Genomic DNA, 17023 nt, shown 5'->3' with positions numbered 1-17023 from the left:
GCTCCTTTTGAGAATATTTTTTATCACTAGTTATATGTGCAATTTAATTATGATATTTCTTGGTATATATTTCTTCATGTTTCTTGTGTTTGGAGTTTTTTGAGCTTTTTGGATCTATGAATTTATAGTTTTGGAAAATTTTGGCCTTTATTTCTTCAAATGTTTTTTGAGTTTTTTGGATCTGTGAATTTATGGTTTTGGAAAATGTTGGCCATTATTTCCTCATAGGTTTTGCTGGCCCATGCTCTCTCTACTGTCTTTCAGGGACTTCTGTTACTCATATATTAGGCCGTTTGAAGTTGTCTTATAGCTCACCTCTGTTCTTTTTAATAAACTAATTTTAGTTTGTGTTTTATTTTTATATTTTCTATTTTATGTCTTCAAGTTTATTAATCTTTTCTTCTGCAGTGTCAGATCTGCCATTAATATCATTTGATGTATTTATTATTATTATTATTATTATTATTATTATTATTATTATTATTTATGCCTACAGCACCTGGTCTTCTTAGGTGGTCTTCCATCCAAGTACTATGCAGGCCCGACCCTGCTTAGCTTCCGAGATCAGACATGGGGCTTGTTCAGGGTGGCATGGCTGTAGATCATGGACCGTGGCTCCACTGAGGTGCGAACCCAGGACCTTCTGCATGTAAAGCAGACGTGCTAACTGCTACACTATGGAACCATGTCCTGATGTATTTTTTTTTTTTATCTTAGACATTATAGCTTTCATGTCTTAGAATTTTAATTTTGGACATTTTTATATCTTTCACAATCTACTTAACTTTTTGAACATATAGAATATACACTCTATAACTGTTTTGATGACCTTCTTTGCTAATTCTAACATCTTTTGTCAGTTTGGGGTTGGTTTTGATTGATAATTCTTATATGGTATGTGTTTTCCCGACTCTGCACACTTGATATTTTATGTTGAATGCCATAATACATTTCTTCGTTGGATGCTGAATATTTTTGCATTCCATAACTCTAATTTTGTGCTAGGATGCAGTTTTGTGGAAATAATCTGACACTTTGGCATCTTGCTTTTGTGATTTGTTAGATGAATATGGAGCAGTGCTCAGTTTGGCATTAATTATTCTCTTCTATTAAGGCAAGGCCCTCCTGAGTATTTAACCAATACCTCATGAATTATGAGTTTTTTAGTCTTGCATGTGGGAATATCAACTATTTTCCCTAATCCTGTTAGATGATTTCTTTCCTACTGTTGGGTATTTTCTCACATATATGCTCAATGACCATTATTTAGCTGAATACTTGAAAGGCCCTTCTACAGATCTCTGGTGTTCTCTTTCAGTGCAGCTTTCTCTGGTAACTTGTCCTATGAAATCTAGTTGTGTTCTCTTCAGAGTCCCAGTTTTAATCCCTTCACCTTAGGATGTCTGCCAGTCTGAATTTCAGCTCCTCAGTACTGCTTTGTTGTCTGAAAAGTCTTTCAAAGCAGTAGAGTGGGGGCAATTGTAGAGCTTATCTTGTTTCTCATCTTTCCACTGTCATTGTCCTTTGTTGCCTGATATCCAATGTTTTAGAAACCATCTTACATGTATTTTGTCTGTTTTTTGTTTGTTTCAGGCAGGTGGAGAAATCTTGTCCTTGGTACCTCATTTAGGACAGAAGCAGTCTCTAATGAGAGCTGATTATAGTTTGCTTGAAAATATATTTCTTGATTTCTAACATATGGTCCCTTTATGCTGAGTGAAGTTTTAGTCAATAAATTAAGTATGGTGAAAAATTGGAATAATCTTTGAAAATCCCTTGCATTGCAAGCTACTATAAAACTCCATATATTGTGAATTAGCCTGATGGAAATGGGTTATGGAAGAAGGAGTGCTCCCCAGTTTTCTCATATTTTTTTTTCTTAGATCTGATGAGAGTGTCAGGGGAGTAAAACATAAAAAACAATCTAGAGTTTAGCTCAAGAATGATACCCCTGGATTACTTTTATTAGTTTTCTACATTTTTGTTCAGATAAGAGACCTCTCATAGGAGTGTCATAATTTACTTGGGAAAATATTCCTTTGAATGATATGTATAAAAATTGTTTATATTCTAAATGAAAGAGTATTAAGTTTAATTTTTCTTTTCAAATTGGATCATCATATATATGCTCTGTTGGCCTATGTAATAGAAGCCTTTTGCTTGTAATAGATGTTGAATACATTTCTTTGATTTAGCGTAGCCCCAAAGTATTAAGCTCAGTGAAATTTGGCTAAACTATTCTTATGAAGTAGAATAAATGAGAGTAGAAATATTTTATAGCTTCAAATTTAATTATAAAGCTGATTAAAATCTTAGTTTAGTTATTTTTTTTTTTTTTTAAGAATCAAGATAAGATAATCTTTTGTTTTAATTTTGAGGCTTTTTCACGTGGAACCATCCTTAACATTTGATTAATTCTTTTGAGTACGTTTAGAGTACAGAGAAAATAAATGAAGTACAGGACATATGGAAATTCCAATATAATAAGATTTTATGAAATATTGCTTCCATTTATTCCCTTTTAGGATAATACTTCCTTAGTAAATAAAAGCTATATATTTAGTCAAATTTAAAAATCATGACTTTATAAGTGAGGAATTATTTTGTAATCTTAGAATGGTGACTCTAGTAGGAAAGACATTCAGATTATTTATGAGGACTATTTTAAGTTTCATAGTGTGGCAAAATTAATTTTTTGTTTCTTTTACTTTTGGTGCAAAAAATAGATTACTATCTGCTTAACAATTCATCTGATTTTGAACAAATAAATGTAAAATTTTCAGAATCGAATTGTTTAATTTATAAATGTAACATGATTTTTTTATAATAAATTATCAGATTTGAAGCAGAGTGAATTATAACATTATAATGATTATAAAAGAAAGTGAGTCTTAAAAAAGTCTTTTAAAATATATTAGTATATGTGCATTCGGTATATTATATGGTAAGAATGGAATAATATTGACATGTCCTTGTGTAAGAATCATGAGTACTTAAGGATCATTTATATGAGTGGTTTTAATAATTAGCATTTAAGTTGTACACTGAGAGATAAAATAATGATTAGAGTATTTTGCAGTCCTCTAGGCAGTTCTTTTTTTTTTTTTTTTAATTTCGAGTAACTGTGATTACCTGTAAGTCTGTAGCTAGTGTGCTAGTGCAATATGCAATCATTTTCCATACACTCAAGGCAAGCATATCACATATGAATTTTCTTTTAGACTTTATAGAATTACACATACCAGTGTACTGGGAAAAATTTGACATTCTCCAGAAAGAGAGTTGGCCTATATTGAGAAATTTAGGAGTACCAGGTTTTGTTCCTGCCCTGCTATTACTTTTGTTTGATGTGTCACTTTATGTCTTAGTGCTTCTGTGTTAAAATCTGTAAAATGAAAGCATCAGTCTAACCGATTTATAAAGTTTCTTCTGGGTTTAACGTTTTATGATTTTTAAATTAATACTAGACTACCCATGCAATTCTTGAAGTACCTGAAAAGTATATTCATATAGCCAAATATTCTACTGCTTAAATAATTTTAAAAAAGTAATCGAGAAGCCTTGTTAATTCTCTTATGTTACTATATAACATGGAAGTGTTGAGGGTACCACTGTTTTAGAAAACTGTATTTATAGGAATTTGAGGAATAGGTAAAGCAGGAAAACTTATCTGAATTATATAATTTACAGGCCCAACATTACGGAAGTGACTTTATCAGGTGGGATGGACCCTCAATTTCAAACCTGTAAACTGAATAATCTAGAAAGTGTGAGAATATTATCAGAGAACGGTTGTAGAATTTAAAAGGAAGAAAAAGAAAATTGTTTCCCCTAATGATGTCATTAGCCTTGCTAATTGTGCAGGATAAGGTAGTGACTATGAGAATCAGTCTAACTTGCAGAACCTTAGGACATTTTATACCTCCTAATAAATTTTAGCATTGTGGAAAGAGGCAAAATAATGTTACAAACTGATCATGAAGGAATACATTTTCACCATGTAAATTTGTGCTGAAGCCATATCAGCGCAAGTTCTGAAGTGACACTAAGTTTGAATTCCATCTTTACCACTTAGCAGCTATGCGACTTGTATAAGATGCTTAATCTCTCTGCCTCAGTTTCTTCATCTGTAAATAGAAATAATAATAGTATCTATCGCAAAGGTTATTGGCGAAGATAAAATAAATTAATATTTGTGAAGCACTTGGACATGTACTTGGTGCACACTGAATGCTATAGAAGTGTTTTGTTAAAAGATTTATGCTATTAGATTTCTTCTTACCTACTGTATATGTCATTTATTATGTGCGATGTTCTCACATATGTTTTCTTCAGTTAGATAATCATATTTGTATTGTGGGTTAGTGCATTTCTTATTGCATATATAAACTGAATCTGCCATAATGAATATGTGTAAAACATATAAAACGATTTTAATTTTTAATCTTCGAATTGAACCATTTAGTTTTTTATATTTATTTATTTTTTACACAGACTAAATGTAAAACTGAGGGAAATATCCAGATGATTTAGGTTGAAATTCACTTTTAAGGAAAGTGAATTTAAAATCCCAAGTATCCATATGTTTAAAATAAAAATATTCCTCCACAGTGGGTTATTATTTATATTTACATGAGATTTAAATCAGTCTTTGTCTTAAAGTCCTTGATGATATTTTGTATTTATACATTACCTTTGATTTTCAAACAACTCAATTCCAATTTTATTACTAATGAGATTAATATCAGTTTTATAAATACAATGAAACTTCTAACTTAATTGTATTACTAAAATCTGATAAGAAGAGTATCCAGTCCTTTTGTTTTGAAATTCTTTTCTTCTGAAGCCTTGCCAGTTCAAAGAGAACCATTTTGATTTGAGTCATAATCCTCATTCTTCCTTTTTCCTTTAACAATTTCCTTGGGAGATTTTATTCACCATTATACCTTCAAATACTAAACATATGATGATGATTTACAGATACGATTTCACTAGCTGGATTATTTTTGAGCTCCAGATCCACCTATATAGCTGCTTACTGAAAATCTCTGCTTGGATGTGTTAATTGGCATCTCAAATTTACCTCATCTTTACCTGAATTCAATATTTTCCCTAAATTTGCTTCTCATGTTTCTCTCCCTCTTTTCCCCCACCAAGGAATTGTCCTCTTATCCTCCCAGTTGACCAAGCCAGATTCTGGAAGCCTTTCTCCACTTCTTCCTCTTCTGTCAAGTCTTAAGGGGCCTTACTTCTCATTATCTCCTAAATCAGTCCGTGTTCACAGCACTCTTACATTTGTTTCTTACCCAGAACATTGCAACAATTCCTAGTTGTTCTCGCTGCTCTTCCAGACTTGCCTCCTTCCAGTCAGTTTGCACATTGTAGCATAGTGAACACTGAATAAATGGTAGGTAATAATTTATGCCTTATTTATAAATCATATGGTTGGTTTTATGTTTATCTTTTTCTTCTATTGAGAGATAAAGATATAATGGCAGTAATATTTCATTATATTTTATAGCTAAGTTTTTCATGTATATGTTATAGCTAAAATTGAACTTGTTTTATTTATTAAGAGGAATTAACTATTAGCAAATTAATTAGTTATGACTTCAATTTTTTTCTTTTAATTAAAAAAAAATTCTGCAATGTGAGTTATCTTGGGAAAGTGTTATGCTTCTGAGATTTAGTTCTAACATATCATTTATATTCCAAACTACTTATGTTCCGAATATGTCAGTCCTGTTTGTGTTTTTTGCATATGCCATATTCTTTGCATAAAATGTTCTCCCTCACTGATCTTGCTGACCTTCTTTTCATTACTCTTTAAAGCTTACCTCTCAGAAACATCTTAATCCTTTCTCCGGTTCCTGTTATTTCCTTTTATTTGCATTTCCATAGTGCTTTGTTATTCCCTTGCTTTCAGAACATCTCTTTGTTCTGCAGTGATTTACTTCTCTCTCATTACATTTAGTTCCTTGAGGGCAGAAACTGTCTTACTCATTTTTTTTACATCTGAGACATCTAGTATAGTGCTTGATACATGTATAATAGAGCTTTGAAAATGATTTTTGTTGGACTAAATGGTTAGCAATAAATAGTTGTCCTTGACTGTACAATAGCTTCTATATGATGTTTAGTTTTAACATTTATAACAAATCAGTCAAGAACACATTAATGCAAAGTCTGTATCCTATGTGTTCAATGCAATATCCTATGTTTTAATAAGCTAGACTGTCAGATACAGAACTATATGCCAGGTACTGTACTGAGAGCTTTTCATGCTATATTATTTAATTCTCAAAAAATATTAATTTCCTATTGTGCAGATATGGAAGTAAAGGCTTAGAGAGCTTAAGGAAATTGTATAAGATATATAGCTAGGTGTGTTGTTTTAAAAGGTGGAATTTTAAGATAGGTATTTCTGATTGCAGAGTTTTTCCTCTTAGTCACGAGTGTTATATTGCCACCCATATTTTAGAAAAAATGATACCTCAAAACACATGATTTTGATTTTTAATTTATGTAAGTTCTTGTAATATATCAGGTCATTCTTATTATATTATCACTTTTACTATATTATTATTTTATATTTAAGTAAAGAGAAATACAGCAATTAAGTTTAATTTTATTATATCTAAATGCGTTCTCTTGACCAAATCGTGTTTATTATCATTTTATTTTCCACGTTTATAATATTGGGAAATTAACCACAAATTATCGATTTTAGTAATATTTTATCTTTAATGACTTTTTCTAATTAATTTTTTCTTTTTAATTATAAAGTTTAGAAGACTTAAGTTAACAGCACATAGATGACTTTTAGAAGCAATGTGCATAATTTCTATAAAATTACATTTTGTCTACTTTTGCTAGTATATGATGAAATTAAAGATAAACAGTGATGCTGTGTTTTACCATCTTTGTACATAAAACCTTTTTTCCTTAACATTTTTCAGTTTCTCTGATTTACTTGAATTTAGTATTTAATTAAGATTTTATTTGTGAAAAGAACATTCTCCTTTTCCTTATGTTTGGGTATTTAATTGCATTTATAGAAATTATTCTAATTTACTTATCTTAATATAGTCTAGCATGTTCTTACTGAAATGTATGGAAAAAGTTTTCCTCTTAAATGTTAGATTTCAGTCAAAATGTAATTAGATGTTTTCAGAATTTTTATTTCACTAACAAACTTTTAAAAACTTTTATTTGCTTTAAGAATGGAATTAATTATTTCTTTTTTTTGTTTTGTCTTTTCTGTCCTTTCTGACTTGCTTTCGTGGATATTCACACCAGGAGGACAAAGTGGTTAGAGTCTTTTTTTCTGTCTAATATTATTTTTTTTCTTATTATTGTTATTGCTAATTTAGTTTTATAGCTGTATTTAATTTATATATTTCTAAGTGTTTCGTTACAGTTGTAGTGCATGATAATTGCTATACTTTAAGATATATTTAAGCATGCTATCTGATTTTACTGAAAAACATATTATAGATGAAAAATTGATTACTTTGATTCTTGAAGAGGTTTGCCTCTTTAGAATTTAGTTTTTCTTTTTTAAGGAGAAATGTGATAAGAATTTCTTTTATAATGTTTTCCTAAACTCATCAATGTACTCATCAGAGATTTTAAAAGAAGCTTCTGAGTTAGTATAAAGATTCAGTCTTTGTAATAATGAGTCACAATAACATTGAACATGGATTTTCTGAAGTATATATTTATAGTTGATTATAAGTATTTAATATATTTCTATTTTTATTAATATATTTTAGAATTGGGTATGTCTTTCATTTTATATTAAATATTAGATATAATTATAATTTAAAAATACTTAGGTATAAAGGATTCAACTATAGCCTAAGTTTTAATATTCCATTAATATCAGCTCTGATTTGGATTTGGATCTGCTCTGGAGACTGGTGACTTCCTGCAAACATAGATAAATGCTCTCTATTCTGATTTTTTTTGATGAATCAAACTAAAGTTTGAGCCCTTTTCAGATTTTCCAATTGGCATAAAACCCAAAGAGGACATCATTTAGCTGAAATCTGAGATCAAATTCCAATTGGCATAAAACCCAAAGAAGACATCATTTAGCTGAGATCTTCTAAATAGTGCCTCCTTTTTTTGTCATTTGGAGATTTTTTATTCTCTGCAGTCTTCAGTTTACTAGGTTGGGATAATGCAGGTGGTGGCAAATATCGATGTGGTTTTAGAATGAAATCTCTGAGTAAAAGAAAAGATACTGCTACTACCTTCCGGGTTGGCAGGGTTTTTTATTTTTTTAACCTATAGGAATTCTACCAAACTTTCAAGCCAGTTTTGAAGATCTACAGGTCAATTTCTGTATACATGTCTCAGACTGAGCATCATCCTCAATCCAGAGCAGATTCTCTAAGAGTTCTGCCAGCGTTCTGCCAGCCAGCCTATTAGCTGATTCTCAAGTAGTGCAATTCAGGCAATTCAAAGACTTCAGAATCTCTAAAGCTACCTTTGTATCCAGAGTTAATGCAGGATACATAATAATTTGATTATTCTCTGCAGTTTTTACAGTGAATTCTGACAACTATCCTAAATATTAGACACTTAATGATAACTGAGCTATGGTTTTCATGTACTGATGAGATTTTGTGATGTAATAGTCTATATTTTAAACTAAGGATTGACTAACAGATAAAAGTATACTAATTTTATGTGGATTTGGAACATTGCAAATAAAATTCAACAAGTCTTTTTATGACACTCTTTATGTAGTACTGTTCAATAGTACTTTTAGCAATGATGAAAATGTTTTATATCTTCACCATCCAATGCAGTAGGCTTAAGTCATATGTGGCTATTGAACGCTTGAAATGTGGCTTGTGTGACTGAGGAATTGAATTTTTAATTTTATTAAATTTAAATTTAAATAACCATTTGTGGGTGGTGTCTAATGAAACCTCAAACTCGGATAGCAAACATTCTATCTATGACTATTTAACCCCTAAGGCAGTACATGCACTTCTACTAGCAGTATGATGCACAGAATGTTGAGTAGTTGAGAGAGTAGACTGTTCCAGACTCTGTTCAAGGGCTGTTCTAACAGATTTTTTTCAACCTCTCTCTTGCAATCTCCAGTAGAGGGACTTGAAACATAAAATGTTTTAGCTTTCTTTGCAACTGGGAATGGCTTTGTGACAGTTCTAGCAAATGAGATGTTAGAAAATATATGAGGGCTTCTCAAAGTCATGATAAAAAAGAAAGATGTAGCTGGAACTACTTTTTAATGATGTCTTAAGCTTTTCAGGCCATTTGTAAAGATGAGGAAAAAGTCAAGAATATTTGAGTCATTAGTCATGACATTGTTGAGCAACTGATCCAACACCGTCGAACACCTTTGAGAAAAATACCCACCCCAATTTGTTTCTGCTACCAGTAGTCAGATTCTCTATTACGTATAGCTAAAAGCAAACCTAATGGAAACATTAGAGGAGATGCAGTGTGCACTAGGAAAACCTTACAAACATTTAGAAACATCTATATTTCTGTTCTTCAGAAATATAAAAGTGGAGTAAAGAAATGCATTTTGATCATTGCCCACATACTCGTCTATCTACTTTTGCCTCTATCAATGTCTGAAGAATTAGGATCACTTAACACATCTGCTCATATGTTATATATAAATTACTTTAGATAGCAAATAGTAAATTAATCTGAATTTGTTGAACTTTTTAGAATGTGTGGAACAAATAAGTAAATTAAACTTCCCTGGTAAATTATTTGCCATAGGTTAGAACATATATCTAACTGTTCATCTTTTAATACTTACTGACCTACTCATTCTAGTGAGAGCATAGTGAAATTATGGTTTGGTGAACAAAATGATGCTCATTTCACTGTCTAGAGACAATATTATCTGTTTATATAAAGACTAATGAGGATCTTAAATTATTCCTCTTTCCCTTTTTACAATAGTTATTAGTTCTCTTATCAAGTATCTCTTGACGGTATAATAAATAAAAATTTCACTCATTATTGATAGGCGATTAACCTTTATTATAAAAAAAATGTTACTAATGGTAATGTTATTGAAATGAAGGGGTGTGGAAGGATAATAAATGTCTTGTAGTATTTTTCACATTTCAGAAACATAAAGATTATCTGTTGGGTTACAGCTTCAGCTGTGATCTTCAGAGCAATGTGTTCTTTGTTTTCACTGCAATCTGATGCCTTTTCTCACTTCAGCACATTATTCAGACTTCTGTACCCTATGTGTTTATCTGCCCTCCATATATTCTCATAGGGAGTTGCAATTTAGCATATATTTAAAAGTATTTTTTAAGTTAAAGGATCTTTGTCTCATTTCATCTGGGCAATAGTAGTGTGGAGCTTCATTCCTGTAAATGCTGTCTTAACAGTAGTAGATTAACTTATTTGCTTTTGCATTTTTATTTAGTCATACAATATGACCTTAATAAAATTGTCCTAGAAACTGAATATAATAGCACTGTTAGGGCCAACTCTTATAATAAAATCACAAGTTTAAATACTACTACCACCATCCTGCCTCTTTTGTTGTAAGCCTGACACATATCAGAATTCTTACATCGTTTGGTAGGAGAACAATATAAGCATCCAGAGTTTTTCATCAGCAATATAGAAGTATTTTGGACTATATTATTTAAACAGCATACCATTCAACAAGAATATAGAAAAAAATACATCAAGAAAGCAGAAAGAAGTTTGAGTAAATTAAAAGACAGAGAGAAGTTGCTGAATGTTTGAATATATTGTACATTCTAAGTTTAGTGAAAATTTTTCATTTTAAAACCGTTCGCCTGATTATTTGCATATTTGGAGTAAATATGCAAGTATCATTCCCCTGTTGATTCGGTTTGGTTTCTCTTAGGCTTTGTCCTGATCAGGACAGCCAGGAGAGAACTCATTATGGGCTAGGTTTGTTTTTGTGTAAGTCCTCATCCCTGGCTGAATAAACATGTCTTATTTTCATGATCCTTCTCTCTATTTTCTTCTTCTTTTATAGCAGTATCTACTCTCAAGCCCCTCTACTCAAATGGTACTTTCAGTTCCCTTAACTCTTTCCTCTACTCCCTTCCTATCCTCCAATTTCTGTGTCTCTCTAGCATTTAAGTTCATCACTGCGTTACAGTATCTGCAAAACATTCATGCCTCTTTTAAAGATTATCATATATTTGCATAAATGATATAGGGACATAGTTTAAAATTCAAAAAAAAAATATATATTGTGAAAACTAAGTTTCTTTTTCTTTGCTGGCCCTTAGTCCTCCAGTTTTCCTGTCTTTCAGCTCTTTTCCCCACAGTCAACCAATTTTTACACAAATATTCTGCACTTAAATTTATCTCTTATAAGTACATCTTGGAAAATTTTCTGTTGATATGTATAGAATTATCACGTTTATCTTAATGAATTTATTGTTACTTTGTATGGATATGCCACAATTTATTTAACCAGATTATATCTAGTCTTTTACTATTATAGACATGTTTTTGTACATATGTCACAAAAACTATTTTTTACTATTATAGACATAGTTTTGTACATGTTTTTGTACAATGTCACATTGCATATATGACAGTACATGTAGGATAAATTCATTGAAGTGGAATTGCAGACCATTTCAAATTTTGATCAGTATGCAAATTTTCCTCTCTAAAGGTTTTATTAATTTATATTTTCACCAACAATGTGTGAGAAGACTTGTTCTCACATTCTTGACAACATAATGTATCCAAATTTTAATCTTTATCAATTCTATTATAATTTTAATTTGCATTTATCTTACTATGAGTGATGTTGAACATCTTTTTAAGTTTAGAAGCTATTTGTGATTCTTTTTCTTTGTATTGTTCATGCTTTCAGTGAAGAGCAAAGCTCTGCATTGTGCATAAGTTCTGAAATCACCAAAGTATTTTTATCAATATATACTCATATTGATGCAGGATGCTTTATCGAACACCAGAAGTTTCATTATGTTTTTAAATATAGGGCTGGGGAACATAGGGGCTAGAATAAGGCAGAAGAAAAATCACCATAGTCCACTCCCTTTTCAAAGTGTATGATAATTTTGCACATTTGCTTTTTTCACGTGACCGTTTAGAAAGTTTTTCTAGCAAGTTCACTTCAAAGTAATTTATGCCTTAAATGATAAACAAGTTTATAAACCATACTAACTATATAACTGTTTTATGACTTCGTGCATTTATTTTCAAATGTTGTTTCAAATGTATATACAAATGGAGAGATGGGGTTTCTGTTTTTAAAGATAAAGACAGATTCTGTAGTACATCTGAAAGCTGTTTTCTTCTTTGCTAAGTAAGTGTCAAGTAGAATGAAACCCATGATGGAACTAGGGTATAAAAATCCTATTTGAATTGATACATTTGATTTTAGTCTAATGAGTTCACATAATGGGTCTTTGTAACTAATAAGGTGTTCACTACAAGTGACTGGTTCATAAATTTCCTTTAATCAGCTATTACCTATTCTTTTAGTAAAGGGATACTTTAGTTCTAATTTCATATTTTTCCTTATCATGATAGTAAGGACTTGAATTTTTTGTATTATATACTATTCTTTGCTCATTTGTCTTAGAGGTTTTTTTTTTTTGATTTAATATAAGTCCTTAATATGTTAAAGGATATAATTTTTTTATGACACATACTACAAATATCCCAGTATTTTTTATTTTGTTTATTAATATGTAGAAATGTTTAACTGCCTTGTAGTCAAATTTATCAGTCTTTATAGCATGTAGGTTTTATATTACATGTAGTAAAATCTTTACTCCAAGATTCCAAAAACAAAATCTCTAACATTTTGTTGTGGCTTATTTTAGGGTAGGGTGGGGTGGGGTGGAGGCGATATTCAATATTTTACATATTTAGAATTCTGACTTATTCAGAATTTATGAAACATACTGTATTATTCTATTTATAGGAAGTTCAAGAACAGGCAAAACTATCTATGATATAGAATTCAGAAGGGTGATTGCCTCTGGGGAGATGGGGGTGAAGAATTGATAGGGAAAAAGCATGAATGAACTTCTAGGATGATGAGAATAATACATAACTTGAGAGTAATGATTACATGGAAGTATATGTATTTTTCAAAACTAATCAAACTGAAATATTGTTCATTTTATTGTAGGTTACACTTCAAATTTTTTTTAAAGGAAATAAAGAATAGCTAAGAAATATTTGAAAAGAAAAGAAGAACAATGTAAGGAATCTAGCTCCAGTGGTATAACAATGGAGGAAGGGGTAGGGATTTGATGTAATCCGTCCCATGGGGAGGAAGACTTTATCACCAAATGGTTTAGAATTGCTTGCACATGGAGATAATAATAAGCAAGCCAACTTTTAGGTGGTGGTGGTTGTTGTTGTTGTCTTTTTAGTGTTCTTTACAGACAATATGCCCCTGCCATATTCCCTGTAGGCAGGGTGGCCCTCTCTTACCACCACTCTCTAATATGCCACTGACTAGTGCTACAAGGTACTAGTAACATAAAAGTTATAGCCATTAAACTATGTAGTACTTGCTACTGGCTCAAAAATAGAAAAATCAGCACACAGATTAAAGAGACCAGAAATGGACTATAATGCTTATGAAAATTTCATATGTGAAGAAAAATAGCTGTGCACATTAGTGGATAAAAAATGGATCACTCAATAAATAGCATTATAATAAATGGGTAACAATATGAAATAAAGTTGGCTATAATAAATAAAACTGCTATAAACATTTGGGTTACAGGTCTTTTTGTAAGTATATATTTTTATTTCTCTTAACTACATAGGAGTAGAATTGCTGAGACAATAAGGTATATGTTTAACTTTTATTATAAAATATTTTCTAAAGTTAATGTGCAGTTTACATTTCCATCAGTGATATATGAAAGTTCTGGTTGTTCCACAGCCTCACTAACCTTTGATGTTGTAGGTTTGTTCATGTAACTTATTCTGGTGAGTGTGAAGTGGTTTGGTTTTTATTTTCACTTCCCTAATGACTAGTGATGCTTGGCATTATTATTGTCTCTTGCCCATTTATATTACTTCTCTTGTGAAATGTCTGCTTAAATGTTTGCTGATTTTATAATTTCATTTTTGTTTTTATTATCGATTTGCAGTTCTCCTTTACATATTCTGATGAAAAGTATCAGATATATGTATTAAGAATATTTTCTCTCAGTCTGTTGCTTGCCTTTTCATTTCTTAATGGTGTATTTGGACAACAGAGAATTTTAATTTTGATGAAGTCCAATTTGTTAACTTTTATAGTTAATGCTTTCTGCAGCCTGAGGTATCTTTGCCTACTCAAAGTTGCAAAGACAATCTCTTTGCGATATTTGCTTGTTTGTTTTCCATCTATATGTTAGAATCAATTTGTTTATTCCCAAATAAATCATATAGGCATTTTTTTTTACTAGGATCACATTTAATTATGGGTAAATTTAAGAATACTTGTTATTTTTATATTATATTTTCATATTCAAAATTAGACTATGGTTTTTGATTAATTCATCTTCCTTTATATTTCCCAGTAGCATTATTTATATTAATTTTGCATATTTCTCAACCATTTACTTTAAAATTATAAATGAAATATTCTATTACTTTTCAACTTTTATATAGGAATATATTAATTTTTGTACGTGAATATTGTACATAACCACTTTTCTAAATTACATTGTTTATTGGAGTTTTTCAGTTGTTTCTTTTGTGTTTTAGCAGTATGAAACAGTATGTATGGCCTGAACACAATAATTTACTTCCTCCTTTCTCATTTATTTCTCTTGTTTAGTTGCATTAGTGACAACCTTCAGAATAATCTGAAACAAAAATATATTCACTTATATAATTAAAATAATCTATTAACTTGTCTTTTTGTTGTATTTTAAAAGACTTTAGTTGTGTAATTGCTGTCAAGTTTTTCCCACTGCCCCCATGCAAACATGTTTTCCTACTCTGTTGCAGATTTATCCCAATTTTGTTTAGAGGTTTTTTGATATACTAATTTTCTACTTCATGATCTTTAAGAGTTATAAATCATCTAACTCTTTTTTGTCCTTTGCTGCTTTTTGGTCAGCTACAATTCTAAGGATAGTCACTGAGACATGTTAGTTACAGTAATTCGGCCACTTAATGGAGGAAGTGGTTAAAATAGGGATCGCATATGGAGATAAAAAGGCAGATGATTTTTTTAACTTGATGTAAAATTCATATAGAGACCAAGGAGGACAATGAAAAGAAATCACAAAATATTTTTCTTATTAATGTTGCCTTTATTTAGGTTTTTTTTTTCATCTATTGATATCATCACATGATTTTTCTCTTTTAATTTATTGTGTGGTAAATAAAAATCTTTGATTTTCCTATGCAGCTTTGCATCTTTAAGATAAAATACACTTGGTTATGATATAATACTCTAAAAATACATGTATATATTTCTGAACTTGATTTGCTAGTACTTTAAGGATTTTTCCATCTATGTTCACGAAGGATATTTGTCTGTTATTTTCTGTTCTTCTATGTTCTTTTCTGGTTTGGTTTTAAGGTTATGCTGACCTCATAAAATGAATGGTTTTATTCTTTCTTTATATTTCTGAAAGAATTTGTATTATTTTCCCTTATGTATATGATAGAATTCACCAATGAAATCAACTAAGTCTAGAGTTCTCTGTGGGAAGTTCTAAAATTTTGTATTCATTTTTTCAAAAAGATATATAAAACCATTCGAATTATTACTTGTGTGTTTTTGTAAGTTTTGTTTTTGAGAGAATTTGTACAGTTTATCTAAGTTGTTGAATTTATTTCCCTTAAGCTGTTTATCATACCCACTTATTAATCATTAATGTTGAAATAATTTGTGTTTTGTCTGTCTCTGTTTCTTCCTGTCTCCACAAATCAGTCTTTGTAGGGGTGAATCAATTTTGGTTTAATTATTTTTTAAAATTTGCTTTACTCTTTATACAGTTGTTTTCTATACTTCATTATTTTCTTCCTACTTACTTTGGGTTTCCTTTTTTGACATCTTAAAGTGGAAGCATACCTTATTGATTTTATACTGTTCTAACACAGGCATTTGAAACTATAAATTTCCCATTAAGAACTGCTTTAGCACATAAATTTTGATATGTGTGCTTACATTTTGTCATAAGCTTTAACTGTTTTGAAAGTTTCCCTTGTTGATTTTTTAATTTGATCTATAGGTTATTTTAAAATGTGTTACTTTAATTTCAAATGTTTGGGCATTGTTTTAGATATCCTATTGATGTCTAATTTAATGTCATTGCAGTCAGAGAACATACCGTGTGAGATTGATCTTTTGAAATTTTTTGAGACAAAATGTGGTCTTTCTTGGTGAATATTTCATGTGCAATGGCCAGGAATGATTTCTGATGTTGTCAAATGTATTGTTTCATACATATCATTTAGATAAAGTTGGTTAATGGCGTGGTTCAAGACTTCTAAATCTTTACTAATTTTTTCTGTCAGCTTGTTTTATAAGTTGCTGAGAGAGGTGTTCAAATCTCCTAATTGTGGATTTACTTACATTTCTCTGTAATAATTTCAGTTTGGCTTCATCTGTTTGAGAGCTTTATTATTAGGTCACTCACATTCAGCATTGCTATGTTTTCTTGACGATTCGACCTTTTTATTATTATGAAATGCTTTTCTTTATGTTTAGTAACATTCTTAAATTTGATATCTGCTTTGTCTGAGATTACTATAGCCACAACAGCTTTCTGATATTTAGCGTTTTTATGATAAATCTTTTGCCATCCTTTTTCTTTCAACCTGTTTTTGTCTTTATTGAAAATTTTAAGGAGAAAAGTAGACAAATCCACAATGAATATTAGGAGACTTTAAAACCCCTCCTTCAGTAATTGATAAAACAAATAAACAAGTACCTCATAGGTCCTATGTTAATAACGAATTTTTAATAAATAACTTCAAGTTGGGTTTTGCTTTTTATATCCTTCTGGCAATCTCTGGTTTT

General features: G+C 30.4%; 1 protein-coding gene across 19 annotated transcripts in view; it reads left to right on the top strand.

Moving 5' to 3' along the window:
- RIMS2 (regulating synaptic membrane exocytosis 2) overlaps positions 1–17023 on the top strand; it is a 548506-nt gene that overhangs the window by 129089 nt on the left and 402394 nt on the right. The window lies entirely within an intron of this gene.

The sequence above is a fragment of the Pteropus medius genome, unplaced genomic scaffold, assembly GCF_902729225.1.
Source record: "Pteropus medius unplaced genomic scaffold, Ma_sr-lr_union100, whole genome shotgun sequence".
NCBI lineage: Eukaryota > Metazoa > Chordata > Mammalia > Chiroptera > Pteropodidae > Pteropus > Pteropus medius.
The sequence above is the reverse complement of the archived record's forward strand: the minus strand, read 5'-3'. Positions and strand labels throughout refer to the sequence as shown.